This window comes from Cylas formicarius, unplaced genomic scaffold, assembly GCF_029955315.1.
Source record: "Cylas formicarius isolate icCylForm1 unplaced genomic scaffold, icCylForm1.1 PGA_scaffold_1__22_contigs__length_36826433, whole genome shotgun sequence".
Lineage (NCBI taxonomy): Eukaryota > Metazoa > Arthropoda > Insecta > Coleoptera > Brentidae > Cylas > Cylas formicarius.
Genome location: NW_026844264.1, coordinates 31,432,355 through 31,448,251, shown reverse-complemented (window position 1 = coordinate 31,448,251; position 15,897 = coordinate 31,432,355). Strand labels below are relative to the sequence as shown.

General features: G+C 34.3%; 1 protein-coding gene across 2 annotated transcripts in view; it reads right to left on the bottom strand.

The window, feature by feature from the left end:
• Positions 1-15,897, bottom strand: part of LOC132696556 (pseudouridylate synthase RPUSD2-like) — a 378,541-nt gene that overhangs the window by 298,297 nt on the left and 64,347 nt on the right. The window contains exon 1 of one of the 2 annotated variants that reach the window (XM_060661446.1): positions 4,952-5,326. The exons of the other annotated variant lie outside the window; for it this stretch is intronic. The gene's annotated coding sequence lies outside the window, so the exon portion shown is untranslated. Of the gene's footprint in view, positions 1-4,951; positions 5,327-15,897 lie in introns of those variants that run through there. 2 annotated transcript variants of the gene reach the window in all.

Here is a 15,897-nt window from a genome sequence, read left to right as displayed (position 1 = left end):
TAGATTATTGTTTCGTAATATTATCATTTAAAACGTCAATATAATTCAAGAAATCGTTGAAATTGTCTGAAAAATATCGCGCCTTTAATAGCAGTATATTAGTACTGACTATTAAAAAAATAAAACTTAATTAAAAAAATAGATTAAAAAATACACCAAAAAAAAAACTGTATATGTTGATCTACCTTGAAAATGAAGTATATGATGTTACTGGAATGATTCTCAGGGTTTTCTGATATTCCAAAAAAAAATGCATTTATTAATTCAAATGATTTAAAACAAAGGTGTTCAAATTACTTCTTAGCGAGACTATGGCTTATCTCATAAATTCGCAATCCAACAAATAAGTTTTTTCAGCATTAGTGTTAAAAAGCTTTCAGGACCGTCAGTTCCTCGCACCCAAATGGGAAAAAAACGAGTAAGGATCCTTATTATCTTGTCTACTACCAAGGATGCCTGACTATTTTTATTATTATTTGTGTTATTATTATAGTATTTAGTTATTAGGTATTATAAAATACTGATTACCGGTCTTATTATTCCCAATTAAATTTACAACTTTAGTTCGATCAACCAATCCAAATGACAAAAGAAAGTAACTTACGAGTGCAACTAATGTTTCGTTCATTGAACACATAAGAGCTACGAAAACTTCCAGTTCATCCTTTTGGATTGCAGCGTTCACTTTATTCACAAACACTTACTTTTCAAATTTTCTCATCGACTTTTATTTGAGGCCCAAAAAAATTTAGCAATGGACATCCAAATAAGTATTTCTCGCTCGCTGTCAGTCTGGGCATGCGCAAAAGCCTACTATGATAATCTCAGAAGGTGGAGTTTTCCAGCTCATCTCTGTGTTGTCACTTTACTCGATTACGATTCGAAATTAAAGTGAAACATTTGCCGCAAATATGTTCCGATCATTTGGCAACGTTGGGTTGCTTTATAGGAATAGCGAGTGTCAGTCAAACAGATACGGTTAGGAAAATATAGTCTTTGTTAACAGATTTGGACCTCACTGATTAGAATACATGTAATATTTTGGGCACTAAAATGAGGGTTTTCTATTAATTTAATGTCTTATTGTCAGTTACGTCAGATCATATTAGAATTTAATACCGCATTGGTAGATGTAAACAATCTAAATATCGAACTGAGGTGGCTTTTACTTTATGAAAATCATTTTAAATTTAAATATTACTTGATACAGACACGGTGTTGTCGAAACAATTGTCATGTGAAAATACATAATTTCGTGAAAATCTGGACTTTTACTTCTTATTTATATATTTTTTAATCTAAATTCGGCTTATTTTTAGTTAAGTGTTGTTATTACAGTTATTTTTATTATATTAATAGTAATTTAGTCACTTCTGTAATGATATAGATATTTACCACATTAATGAAACATAAGTTTTTGTTACAGTAAACAGTATACATTATGCGTTTTTACAATTACTTTACTGTACCAGTATGTTAGTTTTGGTTAGTTTGTTAAAGAAAAAAATGTTCTTTAGGTGAAAGTCAATCAGTTGGATAATAAAGACTGTTATAATAATGATTATTTTTCATAAATGCTTAGAATTTTAAAAATGCAAATTAATAAGTGTTGACAATTAGAACCACATTTCTAAGGAACGCAACATAATATTTCAATCGGTATGAAAATACTGCCGCTTAGTTTTTTTTAAATTTTGCAATGTTTTTTATAAACTTCTATTTTTTTCTGTAGAAGGCAAAAACACCACAAATAGAAGACATATCCAAGAAATTGCTCAGAAACTAGTAAAAGTACAATAATTAAAATTCCAAGTTTCTTTTTACCTTGACAAGAATTTTAAATATGATTTAAATACCCACTTAAATCATGCTTTAAATAAATTTAAATGCCTTAAGAAACCGCCCGGCACACCAATGGACTCGTCAATCCGAACAAAATTTTAATATTCCCGTTGCATAACCGGCAGTAAAGAAACCCGATTTGTAAATATATAAATTTGAGCGAAATGGAAATATTTTATCAATGATATTTTCCCAGTTCAGATTAAAATACAAATTTCCGTTTATTAACAAAACCGGAGTCGATAATTGAATTAGCAGATACCATTTTAACAAATCCGCTTGTAGATGAGACATCGAAATAAATTCATTCTCATTTGTAATTTAAAAATGTTTGCTTTCGAATTTTGGATAGCGTGATTTTTACAGTCTTAGTTGCGGATCCGTGGAAGCTGTTTTAAATTTATGTTATTTTTCTTTGAAATTTATTTATGTATTTCGTTTGTTGTTTGATTCAAGGTAAGCACGCCGTCACCGTATTTTAATACACTGCGAGTGTGTAAGAAAGTTCCCTTCCACAAATATTTTTTGAACCATCGGGGATATGGAGTGTACACTTTGTTCAGTTTTAAAATCATTAACAATCAAATCTCTGTATTGAAACATTTGATTTCGATATACTTAGGTGTCCCAAATAAAACAGGTTTCTGCAGGACCTTGACTGTCAAAAGCACACCTAGAACTTATTAATCCACTGTTTGGACAATGGCCACATATAATAGACACATTTAGAAATACAAAATTGCAAAATTATTTATTCGATGAATGTTACCAATGTAATGAACAATTTCCTGTACCTCTTTCTGTTGGAATAACTTTTAGTCATGTTGTAAGCAGTAGTAGTTACATTATAAGTTAGTTTTTCCGTTAATTTTAATTAAATCTATCTAATGGAAGTGTTTTTTATAATATGATTTCGTAGCTTACTACTTTAGGAACCATTTTATCGCTCCATCTCATTCTGTTTCCAGCAGAATGCAAAGTTACATGTAACGTAATCGTAATAAATAGTGGCATGAATCCCAAATTCAATTCAAAAAATAAAAAGTACATGGAGCACGTGAGTGTTTAACACTGAAAAACTTTAAGCAAACGTCGCGATTTGGGACCGGGTCACAGAAAACTAGCAAAAGACGATAATTTTCTAGTCATATCATCGTTCTTATAACTTGCATACGTACTTACAGCATTAAACATTCTAGAATAGGCTTGATATTGGAAGAAATATATAGCGATCACTCAATTAATTCGATTACAATGATGCAAGATGTCATAAGTAAAAGTAAAAGTCATGTGAGGATCATAAAATTCTGTTTGACAAACAACGAAGAAAGTTGGCGGCAAAAGTTTAACATTTAACTTTTTAGTGTGTATAATTTGCCGAAATAAAAGCATTCATTTCTTATTTCCATTCGATATCAAAGTCGGGATTCGCTTGTAAAAGCTAAAACAAATTATGAATAAAAATTAGAACGTAAACTATTTCGGAATGAATTATGATTTTAAAATTTCCAAAAATGTGTGACTAAACTTAAACTTAAGCGAAATTATACCAAATACAAAGAAAATATGACGTGTTATCATATTTCTAGACAATTTTTTTTCTTTGCACTTTTAAAGCAAAAGTGGCATATTATCAATTTATGATTATAAAATCAAATAACTCAACGTGTCAAAAAGTGATTCATTACCAACATTATTCACTTAGTTTTGATAATCGTTAGACTTTTTACCTTTTAATATGTATAACTAGAATAAATTCTTTTATCTTTTTTACATACTTACACTATGGATTATTCTACAAATCGTTATTGTTTTATAGTAAAAATAACCATTATACAAAAAATATTCCTATAAAACCTTTAATATATCGCTAGTATTAATTCAGGAATGGAATGCATCTACAAATAAATATCAGAAATTAGATTTAACGTATTATACAATTAATAAATCACAACAGAAAACTACGAAGAAAATGATTTTAAAAATCTTGTGAAAAAAATTCTTTGATATTTGACCCAATGTAATTTTATTTTTAATATTTAAAATGAAATTTATAATAAGATGACAATACTTTTCAGCTATGCGCAGTTAATATGAAATGGTAAATGATATGAGATGATAAATATGACTGTAGTAGAAACTAGTTGATAGTAATGCGAATAATTGAAGCATTAACACCTACGGCAATTTTTTTAATAAGAAACTTAAGTAGACTCCTTTCACGTTTCATTTGTAATCAATAAAAGTCAGAATATAAGCCTTTTCGGCATGAATTCTGATTTTCAAATTTCAGAAAATCTGACTTTACCAAATTTAGATTTCAAATTTTTTGAAAATTATATCGTCAGCACAACCAAATGTTCATGGTTACGAACGAATTTTTTCTTTGAATTTTTAAAGCGCAATATAAAGTATTTTTGACATTCCAAAAAGTGAGTACGCTCAAAGCTTGTTCACTAATTGCAAGTTTTCGGGGCGTTTTAATTTGTATAACTTGAAGGTTTTAATGTGCATAACTTGTAAAAACAAATGGTTTTGTATTTTATAGTTACATTGTTACATTTGTTAACAAAAATATTGATTACATTAATTTCCTTCATTTTATTAGAATAGTTTAATCGATAGTGTTAGTATGATTTGTATCACATCAAGTATTTTGAAAACAGGTGGCCATAGAACCTTTGTTGGTCGTATCAATCCAGCCCAATGGAAAACTACAAAGAAACAATTGTTTTCAAAAAATTAGCCGGTTTATGAACCCATGCAATTATGTTTTTCAATATTTAAAATGAAATTTATAATTAGCTGTGTCTCAAATACCTTCTCTTCACCTAAACTGAAACAAATGTCAACAAACTACTAAACATTTATATCTAACGCGTAGATGAGACTCTAAAAGGAACAGTAAATGCTTCGTGACTGTAGTTGAAACTAGTTGATAATAATGTGGATAATTGAAGCAACTACGACGTTTCATACATTGCACCCAATTAAATCGAAAGCGATGTTTTATGTAGACGTAGACCTCTTTTACCTCGTGTGATTTTCAAATTGCGGCACCAACCAAACCAACCAAGCATACTCAATAGTTTAAACATAAAGTATTTACCCGATAAATCTATGCAACAGCCTGTTCGCGTCACAGAATCCCAGCTCAAACTAACCAACCACCTATATAACCGAAATGGACTTTCGTGAGTCCGGCGATAAAGCAAAAGACCCCGCGACGAGGCAAATCGGGGGTAATTTATGAAAACACTAGAGACGAGCGGCCGCACTGGAAAAGTCAATGCCGCCCAGGATCATTCGGCGAGAATCCTTTGGATGGCAGCATTTCTAATACGTGTCGCGTGGTCTAGTATTAACTCGTCGCAGCGCCAACGCAACTGATTCCTGCGGATAACGGTCGAAGACTGATCGTGGAGACGGCGGCGCCTTCGCAACGACGACGCGACGTCGACGTCGAAGTTGCAACCGTGTGCGATATGCAGGATCGCAGTGGGTCGAGACTGTCCGCTACCGTACGTACCGTTGCTGATGGCACGAGGAATGAACGACCGCTTTCACTGTTCGAAGTACGTAGACTTTATCAGGATTGCGTGAATTATGCGGTCAGCTGATTATTACTAAATTCGGTAAGCGAGTTTGGGCGCTAACCGAATACGTTATTAATTTTAAAAAAGGAACAATAACATTTTGAATTTCCTTCGACATTGGACGCGTTTTTTCTAGTGGATTTCGCCACTGCACATATGTCATTAGCTTTTCGTTGGCTAAAATTCATCTTATTCGCGATTTCATCATTCCGACTAGACTTGCTAGACTGAGCTATTAATACTGACACCAGAAGAACGAGAAGCAAAGTCAACAAGATCGCTTTCGAAAAATCGTCACTGGGCGGGGCAAGTTCGTAGCGCCTAGCGTGAAGCAGCTTTTTTTTTAAGAAAGAACTTCGCCGTTTCTTGTGATAAAAGGACTCATCGCTTTTCTATCGTGCTCCTGCGGACCACTATGGAACTTTCGCAGAATCGATGTAATTTTATTGTGCATACACCCTATATAAGCAAACGGCAAACTTTGGTAAATTCTTTTTTTTTTACAAATAATAGCGTTGTCGAACGCCCTGTATAATTGACGAAACCTGAACCTCTCTTTCGACGCAGTTTACGATATTGTTCAAATCAAATTATCGCATATTTAGCATCTTTTCATTTATCCCTAATAATGTACCCAGAAAAATGGAAATATTTAGGATGTTTTAGATTTTTTTGTCCCTGCAAGACACGCCCTGCATATAATCCAAACATTGTTCGAAATAGAGGTTATAGCCCTGGCTGTCCCGCGTTTCCTGTTAAAACTTTGCGGATCGGTTGAAGAGTTTTTGAGAAAATCATGTTTTTCTGAAAGCCAACATATTTGGTGATATTTGATTAAGCTTAATTTCTACTGTTTAGATGTGGCTACGGACTTTTGCTTCCTTGAAAAATTTGAGTCACCTATGACGTTATTGAATATTGCACAGAAAACCTTAAATACAAAAATTTTAGCTGTCCATACGGCCTATATAGTCATGTGAAAGAAACTGACAACATAATCACAGCCTTATGGTCAATTATTAGTTTAAAGAAAGCCCAATTTTCAATTTTTTTAAAGTTACCGACGCACCCTGTACTCTTTTAAATAATCGTCAAGAATAAAGGTTTTTGATCCCCGTCTCCCACGTCTTTAAAATAATTAGGGTCACTTGGAAAAAAAGTTGTATAGTCATTGAACAGTCACCAATGATTGCAGGGCTAAATGATAGTGACATAAGTAACTCTGTATACCTTGCTGCTTAACCTTAAACTCGCCAATTTAGTCTATAAAATACCTACGCATGAAGCATGAATTCAATAATGGAATATGAATATTCTCTGTGAATGAACAATCATTTTTCGGATTTAATGTTATTCTGGACAAAGTATAGAATATAGTTATTCTATTATTATTATTGATAGAATGACATTTTCGCGGCTAAACTTAGAACTGTGGAAAAATGAAAAACAGTTTACATATGAAGTGGTGAAAAAATGATTCTTCACACGAGCAATTTCGAAAGCAGCTGAGAACGCGAGTACTTTAGAAGGTTTTTGTTACGAATTTTATGTAATATTTTACTCTAACAATATAACACAAAAAGTAAGAGTGGATCTCTACACTATATTAGTTATATTCAATTAAGTAACATATGTAAAAAACATACACATTACTATACTAACCGAAACTAGCTGTGTATATAAATTAAGGACCGTGTCAAAAATAATTATAAAAAAGTATTAAAGATAAAAAATTTGTAACGACCCACCCCCATTCCACAGACCTCATCCAAGCTTATAGTTATTCTTTCCCTTGGTAATTCATGTTCATTACGTTTGATATTTTCCAGTCAGGGTGAGGTCTACAGATAAATTTCAAGTTTCCCAAAACATTTTCTTCATAAGACACTAAACTCATTCCATATATTTCAATCTTCAACTATGATAGTCCATAACTACCACGCTTTATGGTAGTATATTTGGTAACCACGTATTCCTAAACTAGTCTTCAACAAGTTCTGTCGTAGTACCATCATGTTAGTCAACAAATGGATCTTTTATATTTTTTGCCCATAAGGCCAAAGGGCTTGGTATACATCCCGTTGTCGAATCACAATGAATTATTTTTACGGGCTTTCGTTTATAGGGCAGAGCATTGCCGTGCACTATTATTTAATACTTCTGAGAGTGTAAGTGACTTGCATTTTTAATAAGTACTTTAAAACAAGCACAAATGATAAAATCTTTTTTTATATTTCTGGAGAGATAACTTCAGATACCACACACCTTGTAAAAAAAATCACTGTACGACAGAGTGAACTAGAGAGCAAAGTGGAATCCAAGATTTGACAAAATGAGGTAGAATAAGAAAAACATTCTCAAATTAATATGTAAAAATAAGCAACAACACCAGTTTGTCAAAACTGGACAAAATTATACTACTGGGAATAAAATTAATAGAGAGACCACCAAAGGGATAGAACGAATGATGAACTTCGTCATTAGGTGAGGATTCACTATGACAAAGATATGGAAGACCTCATTTAAAGAAGAAGAAGAAAAAGATAGGTCCTTTATTTGATGTGATAAATAAATGCAATTTCTTGCAGTTGCAAATTTTCCTTAACATTAGAACTCCTTGGACATAAAACATATATTGTCAAAAAAGCTTTACATGTTTGTTACACTGCTTGTTACACAATTTTTTTCATTCTAATACAAAATTGTGCAACCAAAATCTAACCCTAGTGCAAAACTATTTTTTTTTATTTATACCTCCTATTCATCTCATCCAATTCTCGTAGTTTCAATATGGCCCACTACACGAATGTTAATAAAATGATCCAAGCCTACTTTGTATCTAATTAAATTAAAGAAGGAAAATTCGAAATGGGGACGCACCAACATATTGAGGAATTTCTGTGTTAATTTATCAAGCATTAGCACGAAAATTTATCAGCGGGTGGAAAATAGCGGATATAAACTTGGAAAATTTGGACCGAAATAGAATTACAACAGATCGGTAGATCTGTCTGTCGCTCGGATAATTTTATTAAGAGTTTCACGCAACGCACCCCAATATAGAGTTTAATCTGATCGAAATTTGTTTAGGTTGTATGTGCGTGTTTCGTTATCGGGTCAGATGTGCTGCTTGAGATTAAACTGAATAACTTCCATCTAAGGATGTCAGAAATAGAATTGCTTGAAAATGTGTGTGCGTATGTGGTTTTCTGCTGGGGTTTGGAAAATACCTCCTTTGTTTCTGAATCGCAATCACAGCGTCGTTTAGGCACCTCTTCGACAAAGCTTTTTCATCTTCTGTCGTTTTTATTTTTGCTGGCTGGTGGATAAGACTTTCAGGCGTTTAAGTATTGTGTGATGAGTTGGAATAGGGGTAGGTGAAGAATTGGTATCAAGTTGTAATCTTTGAAAGCATGCTCAAAAACATGATCATTCGTGTAGCCATCAACTTGCTACTGGGCCTAGCAGCTGTAGAACCGAATTCTATCCTGTGGTATGCCTGGCTGTACAAGGTCAGCTATATAATGGGTGTTTTTTTCCGATGTATAGATTTTTAAGTTGGCATTACTGTTCAAGATGGCGACCGATTTAACAGCTGTCAAGTTATTTATTCTCCTGAACAACGTTTGCTTGCCAATGGGTCCAAAACGAGATTACCGTTGTTCCCGATTTTCATAAGGGAATTTTGTTTAGTGATGAAGCGCACTTCTGGTTGAATGGCTACGTCAGCAAACAAAACTGCCGCATTTGGAGCGAAGCTAATCCTAAAGTGTATGTCGAAACACCGTTACATCCAGAAAAACTGACTATTTGGTGCGCTTTATGGACTGGTGGAATCATTGGTCCGTACTTCTCAAAAAACGATGATGGCCAGAACGTTACAGTCAATGGTGATCGGTATAGAACTATGATTACTAACTCATTTCTGAACTGAATAACCATGATGTCCAGGGGATGTGGTTTCAACAACACGGCGCAACATGTCACACAGCTCGTGCCACAATCGATTTATTGAAAGACGCGTTTGGTGACAGCCTAATTTCCCGTTTTGGACCTGTGAATTGGAATCCAAGATCTTGTGATTTAACATCGCTAGACTACTTTCTGTGGGGCAATATAAAGTCATTGGTCTATGCGGATAAGCCACAAACGCTTGACCATTTGGAAGACAACATTCGCTGTGTTATTGCCGATATACGGCCACAAATAATGAAAAAAGTCATCGAAAATTGGACGTCCAGATTGGATTACATCCGCGCCAGCCGTGGCGGTCATATGCCGGAAATCATATTTAAACTGTAATGCCACAAGACTATCTTTCGGATAAATAAAATTCATGTCAATCGAATAATCCATTGTTGTTTTATTGCAACTTAAAGTTCTATACATCGAAAAAGAACACCCCTTACAATTTATCAATAACATAATTAATTGAAATTATTGAAGCACAATTTAACAATTCGTCCAAGATTTCAGGCTAAATCATTAGAGAGCAAAATATCCTGCTTTTCTTCTTGCAAGCAAGAAATTTTAAAATGGCAAACATTATTGAAAGCAATTTTGTCAAAACTAACTTACCTTGGTTTGTCTAATCTCAAACGCTCAAATACAGCAATTTCAAAAGAGAGATATAATTCAAATAAGGACAATGGAAACACAAAGAAGAAGTTTTAACAATTCTTTTTCTACAACTTTTCAAATAACACTTTCTGTCAAATTCCAATTTATTTTCTTAACTTCGATGTATATTTCAAAAACTTTGTACGTGGACCCACATTTTCCAAGACTAGTCTTCTTCTTGTTGCTTCTCAGGTATCGGAGGTTTGATAACGAGATGGCAATTCTGACCTTGGAAACTGCAGCACTGAAAAGACATGTTGAACCATAATTGACCTTTTGACGACAATGGATGATAACGTGCAGTGGCCCCCGCATTATGTGACCCATCTAAATGATATTTCTTCTCTTGATCCCCTTTAACACCTCCAACTCTTTGTTCATTCTGCCATCCACTTCTGCATTGTTCGTGCGCTCCACCCACTGAGCATTCTTCTCTAGGCCCACATTCCAAATGCCCATGGCAATAGACGGTCAAATATTAGAAAATTTGATGATTTTGAAGTCGTTGATAGTTTCAACTATCTATGAACACATATTATGAATAAAGAACAACGCGAAGAGGAATTACATAGCACATAACGCAACCAGAAAGTTAACTTGTATATGGAAAAGGTTCTGCAATTTCCCAACATAACAAAATGAAATCCATCAACACTTTCATTTGGGACTTACGAGTATGCATCTGAGACTTGGAAGCTAAAAGCCGCAAAGCAAAGATAAATAGATGGGTTTGAAATTTGGGCCTACAGAATAATGTTGCGAATATCGTACACAGAAGACCGAAGCTAAGGTGAACACAAGACTTTGAACATATAGCGAGAACAGTGATATTCCAGTTGCATTGGTCGGATTTCAATTTCAACATGATGATATTAATTTCGGTGCGTTTTAAAGCGGATCGAGGGAGTGAGTTTTCAATTAAGAGAAAAACTTTTGGGTCAAACGCTTTCGATACACTAAAACGTTTTCGGAAATAAATTAACCACGCGAAAATGTACATTCTAAAAAGAATAGAAAAACACCGTCGAACGTTCAATTTAATTAGTGAAATTTAATCAAGGTAATTAAAAATTAAATTTCATCCAATCCGGTTTCAAAATGAAATGATTAAAGGGATTTTCATAATGGTAGTAGCTACGTGTTTGACAAAAAACAAAAAAAAAACACGCTTTCATTTCAGTGCCACATTTGATTTTTTATATATTTCGAACGATAGTGTTACCCGTAAATAATACGCTTAAAAGCAAATATCGATAGTCGATACCCGAAAAGTTGCCAGGAATTATCCACCTGCTTCGTGTCATTTTCTCTTTCGGGTCTATTTATGTAATATATAAATATAAATACCGGAAAAGACATTTCCTAATCGTTACAGCGTTATTAATAGCATGCTCTAACCGACTGGTACCAATCATTGCTAGTGACTGAAAGTGATCAGAAGCTCTCTGAAGATTGTCCTTCTTCCCAAGCGAATCTTCCACTGAGAGCGATAACGGTCTGTTTCTTGTTCGTACATACCTTTTTTGCAAAATATAAAACAGTACAGTCACGAAACTTTTTTGAAAACAACATGAAAGTAGAATCCGCTCACTATTCATACATTTTGAAATATGTCAAATACAGCATCCTGCGGGTACGCGGAAGGCTTTCCCTCACATCCTTAGGGGACGACCGCCGCTGGAGATCGGGGACTCGGAGACTCTCTGGGTTCCAAAGCTTACTGGGGCCGGATGATTTCTTACAGATGACCGCATAAAATAAAATACGAATAGGGAAATTAAATGTCTTATTTAATTTAACGGATGAGCAGGACCGTACAGGTATTTTTGGGGTGGTGCGCATTGCTGAATATTTTGAGGTTATGTGTGAGTTGACAGCCACCCACACACAGATCTTTTTATTTTACATTTTAGAAATAAAATCTATCCTTATTCTATATATACAAACAAACAGATGCCTGGCTTGGCGTAAATATTCGATGTAACATCAAAATAGACGAACTCAACAAATAGTATTATACATCAATTTATGAAAAATCCAGTTTACCAGACCATAATGCAAGTTTGAACCAATTAGCTGTCATTAACATGTTCAATTTGCAGTGCCCTTTCGGCTACGTATTAGAAAAACGTTTTTTGAGACTTTTTTAGAAACTTGGTCTGTGACATCAATTTAGTTTAGGGTCCAAATGAACTCCCAATAATTTTACACTTTGTCCATTATTTATTCGTTGATGTGCCCTTGAGAGAAGATTATAGAAATTGTTTTCCCTTCGTTAAGGGTTAAGCTATTTTTTATAAACCAGTCCTCAGCTCTTGTCAATTCAATCACATACATGAGCATATATATATATATATATATATATATATATATATATATATATATATATATATATATATATATATATATATATATATATATATATATATATATATATATATATATATATATATATATATATATATATATATATATATATATATATATATATATATATATATATATATATATATATATATATATATATATATATATATATATATATATATATATATATATATATACACATAATATCAGAACGTATAAAGCCTTTCCTACTTCCACAACTACCACCAGAGCAAGCCGGCTTTGTCCCGGGACGCGGAACTAGAGAGCAGATACTAAACCTTCGACAAATAATTGAAAAATCAAGAGAATTCAATGTGCCTACCTACTTATGCTTCATAGATTACTCTAAAGCTTTCGATTGTGTACGATGGCAAAACTTATGGACGATTCTAAATGAAATGGGCACACCTGGCCATCTAATATCGTTAATTCAAAAGTTATACGACAACAATACAGCCTATGTCAGAGTAGATGGAGAACTAACCAACCCATTTAGAGTGGGTAAAGGGGTCAGACAGGGCTGCATACTAAGCCCACTACTCTTTAATATTTATGGCGAGTGGATTATGAGGAAGGCGCTCGATGAATGGCAGGGAGGAATCACCATTGATGGCATCAAAATCTGTAACCTACGCTACGCCGATGATACGACACTAATCGCTGCGTCAGAAGAAGAATTGATCAGTCTCATACGTAGAGTTGAAGCGACGAGCAACGAAGTGGGTCTACAAATAAATAAGAAGAAAACCAAAATAATGATAATTGATCGCCAAAATAACAACAGACCTGAAGTAAAACAGATAAATAACATCGAGACAGTTGATACCTTCATATATCTTGGCACCACAATATCGAACATGGGCGGATCTAGCGAAGAAATAAAAAGAAGAACTGCCATAGCGAAAGAATCCATGACCAAACTAACTATAGTGTGGAAAAGCCATCAAATATCCCTTAACACTAAAATAAGATTGGTCAAAAGTTTAGTGTTCTCAGTCTTTCTCTATGGATCAGAATGCTGGACGCTGAAAATGAATGATAAAAGGAAGATAGATGCATTTGAAATGTTTTGCTGGCGACGAATGCTGAGAGTGTCATGGACCGAGAGAAGAACCAACCAATCCATCCTACAACAACTTGGATTTAGGAAGAGATTGAGCATCGTTGTCGCAGAGAAAATTGCAAAATTCTTCGGTCATGTGGTTAGAAGAAATGGCCTTGAAAGACTCACGCTGGAAGGAACGGTACACGGCAAAAGATCAAGAGGAAGGTCGCCCACAAGATACACGGATCTTATAAAGAACCTTACCGGCAAAAACCTCTGCCAGTCATTCAGGATGGCAGAAAACAGACAGGAATGGAAGCTCACCACAGAAAGCAATCTATGAACTCACGATGCTCGAAACCGAGCAAACGACTAAGAAGAAGAATATATATATATATATATATATATATATATATATATATATATATATATATATATATATATATATATATATATATATATATATATATATATATATATATATATATATATATATATATATATATATATATATATATATATATATATATATATATGATGACACTATACTCCGGGATATCATCCGTTCGCTCGTTGAACTCCGACTGGAATCCTACATCCGACTGGAATCCTGCAAATCCTGCATCCGACTGGAATCCTGCAGACGTTTCGCCAAAATCTCACTTGGCATCTTCAATGCTCGCGCTCCGAAAACACTTGGAACACTCGGAGCGCGAGCATTGAAGATGCCAAGTGAGATTTTGGCGAAACGTCTGCAGGATTCCAGTCGGATGCAGGATTTGCAGGATTCCAGTCGGAGTTCAACGAGCGAACGGATGATATCCCGGAGTATAGTGTCATCACATTTTTCCATCCGTGAATCAATACGTGAGAATATATATATATATATATATATATATATATATATATATATATATATATATATATATATATATATATATATATATATATATATATATATATATATATATATATATACAGCCCCATTTCTCACCGGTAATGTATTAGAGGTTTTATTGTTATAAACTACGTATTGTCCTCTCTATGAACCAACTAGGCGTCGGCTCAAGATGTCAAAAATGTAATATTTTAATTTTTTCATATCGCAAAATGTTGCACTAGTAAAGTTGCCTTCTTCTTGTCCTTTGACTAAAGCTTTAACCAGCTTGGTGATAGCAGAGCTGGTTGATCGACCTTCCCTAAATCCGTATTACATGCTCAAAGTAGTGCGCTACACATACTTGTGTAGCGCACGGGTAGAGATTTAGTGAGAAAATTTAACAGTGAAGTAAGTCTGTAGAAATAGGTTTTTCCTGTTAAACACTACAACTACGTCCACCCTGTTCATTAGAGTTGCGGACCCGGGCCGTCAGAAGTCAACGTTCCTTGTAGGTATCGCAGCCGGTCACGAAGTAACACATTCATCGCAATTTGCGCTCACATTAACACCCTTGGAGAAACTGCAAATTCGAGTGTTTGTTTTAATATTTCAGCTCATCTCGGAGAACGTCGCTCCGCCGTACCTCCGCAAACATCATAACGAGAAAACGAAATAAAATTGTGTACAAATGGATAACCGTCCTAGAATCAATGTTTGTTCTACGCGCAAACTTTTTATTATTTTATCGAAAAGCACTAAACCGTTCCTACCGGCAAAACGATTCGACGACTCCACATACATGCATATATGTATGCAGAAAAAAATGTATTGTTGTGAAAGTATCGAGAATTTAAATACGCGGTACATTCACGAAGCTGCTTGTGCATTCCGCGCGCCGAGCATCTCAAATTTACACTTATACGGAACCGAAATCTACAAAATACACTCGAATTGAATTAGAGAGTGCTCGAGCGTAATTTTTCGGAAAGCAATTTGAGCGTTATTTGTAAAAAATCGTACGTGTCTCTGCAGCGACTCAAGTCGTAGGTATTTTTAGGGTACAGAACGCCCCCTAGGTTTTGGAATGCGGTATTAAAACGTATTTACGAACGAGGCGAATTTTAATGTGAGGCGCATCGCAGCATATTATCGAAATATTTGCTCCGTACTGGTCTCGCGCCACTCGACGAAGATCGCTCGAACCGATGCAAATTTATTAAAAGCATTATTAAAATCGCAAATGTGATAACCCGCTCCTCATCCGGATTTCATAAAACCCTCTTTTTAATCGCCCTCCACTCTCACCTAATTAGATTGGACTTGCGTTTGGAGATTAATTATTGGCTACGCGATCGACGGCTTTGATCCGCATAGCGGCAACTGCCTGAATTAAATTCGACGTTTACAGATAAAAAAAACTCAGAAATATAGATTACATTCTTAAAATATAGAACGATGGTTATCACCTCTTTATTTACTAGTGCACAACTTTACTTGGCACTTTATAAAAAAGTTCGAGTTTAATC